Here is a 2201-nt window from a genome sequence, read left to right on the forward strand (position 1 = left end):
GAAGCACAGAAGTTAGAGGGATACAGAGAAATTTTCACAGGGGTGTGTGTACATCAGCCCTAGAGTTACTCTCCAATCTAAGGTAACTAGTGGGCACATTGCCAGTCATTATTTACACCCACACATACCTGGAATTTAAGGTGCTATTTGCTCTCAGGTTTAAGGAGCATCTTCTGATCTTCAATGAAGGACATAGCTTAAGATTGAAATTCAAAGTCAAGGCTGTGAATTCAGACCCAATTCCCCAAATCTGAAAAGTTTAATGGTCAGGTAATTCAAAGAAAAATTCATTCATTGAAGTGTAGCTTGTTGTATATAACACGGTGGAAGAATTTAGCATTGTACTTGATAGGGCAAGACAATATCAGGGGACATTTGTTGATGGGGTGAAGTGGTTTGTGAGTCTATGGGTCTCTCTGTGTCTTTGTAAAACTTGGACACGGAAACACAGGTTGGGTTCAGGAGGAAGTAGGATCTCTTCCTCTGAGACAGATATGGGGCGGTTGAACATTTCATGAAATACACATCTCACTGACTTGTGAAAACCCCTCTGTCATAGAGTGCTTTCTTAACATCGTTATTACACTGAGTTATCAGGCACAGCAACTTAGAATGTTAGGAAGTGATCATATCCCACAATTCCAGGTAATAGTTCCACTTTTGGGAAATTGAGGTAGGAACTCAGCTAATCATATCAAATCCACAGCCAAGAGCAGAGATAAACAAATGTACACATGCTGCCTGTTTGCTTATGCTTGTGCTCTAGGTTCTTCATATGTACACAGTACAGGTTGTAGACAATGAAATGATTCTGCCCATTTTAGGGACTATTAACAATTAACAACTAATAAAATCCAACAGAGACATGCACAAAGTAAATCTGATCTATATAATTCCTCATTGAGGGTCCCTCTTCCCAGATGACTAGTTTGATTCAGTCTGATAATAAAAAGTAAGAATGTCACTGCTCCAGAACCACTGCCAGGATTTGAAGAGATTTCTGCTTGCATTCAGAGCTGTGGTCCTCAACCTGTGGTTCACCACCCGATTGGAGGTTGAATATCAGATATCCTGCAATCAAATATTTGAATTATGATTCATAACAGTAGCAAAATTAAAGTTAAGAAACAATGGAACAGTTGTGTTTAGGGTTCACCACAACATGAGGAACTACTGTTAGTGCTATTTAAAGTATCAGAGAGTTGGAAAAATTAAGAAACATTGATCTAAAGTGTCCAGTGGAACCCTGGTGTCTATGTTTCTAAATATGAATGGTCTTGCAAAGCATTTTTCTGAATATCCTCTTCTCTGTAGGAAACCCATGTTCTGTGTGGAAGACTCCAGATGTCTGGCCACCTTTACCACCCAGTAACAGTAGAACATTTTGAGCTACTCAACAGAGAGTACAACACCCACTACACACATGCTGATGACACAGATATTAATCACACTGAGCTCCATGATCATATCACACTGCTAAGGGTACTTGCTCCTAGGCTGTTTCAGCCTCTTCCTCTAGCATAACTCTGCCTAGATGTTTCCTGTAGACTCTTTACCAGGAAATTGTTTAACAAGTGTACTTCTCTGTCAGCATTAAGTCTATAATATCTTGTGCCCAAAGAGATAAGGAAATGCAGGTATTTATTATGAACTATAGCTTATATAAATTTCTATGATATTATTACCTTGTGTACATAGAATTACTGTAGGAGATAAACATTCAGTTCCACACATGGAAAGAACTAAGGGATGTCCAAGTAACTGGGGAGAGATCTCTGGCTTTGAATGAAGGAGATGCTGAAGGGCTTCCCTTGTATCCCAGCAGAGGCTCCTGCAAAGGTCAGCTTGACTTCTTGTGTGTTATGAGGAAAACTCATTAGCAGGGAAGCAATGTCAGTTCTCATGACATCTGCAGCTCTTCGCTGGACATTCTACTGTATCCTGGAGAGCCCTGGCATCCTCAGTGATGTCACCTATGTTGTGGCAACACCAACTGCTCTTGGGTAGCTTATTCAATGTCTTCACCATGTACTGGTGAACATGATGGCATACTGAAGAGTCTAATTCAGAAAGAGATGGAAAGGGTAGAGAGACCAGAGAGTGACAGAAGAAAGCTGACTTTCAGCCTCAATGTAAAACATCAAAAAAGAAATGGTCAAGAGAATCACATAATGAGTTCTGTGCAAGAAAAGGGAAGCTTC

At 40.2% G+C, this 2201-nt stretch overlaps 1 long non-coding RNA gene across 1 annotated transcript; it reads right to left on the reverse strand.

The window, feature by feature from the left end:
• Positions 1–870: 870 nt before the first annotated feature.
• Positions 871–1792, reverse strand: LOC131902065 (uncharacterized). Its single transcript, XR_009376990.1, has 2 exons — positions 1686–1792; positions 871–1071 (listed from the first exon to the last, which is right to left on the reverse strand). It is a non-coding gene; the product is annotated as an uncharacterized LOC131902065 (long non-coding RNA).
• Positions 1793–2201: the final 409 nt, after the last annotated feature.

Source organism: Peromyscus eremicus, unplaced genomic scaffold, assembly GCF_949786415.1.
Source record: "Peromyscus eremicus unplaced genomic scaffold, PerEre_H2_v1 PerEre#2#unplaced_1645, whole genome shotgun sequence".
Lineage (NCBI taxonomy): Eukaryota > Metazoa > Chordata > Mammalia > Rodentia > Cricetidae > Peromyscus > Peromyscus eremicus.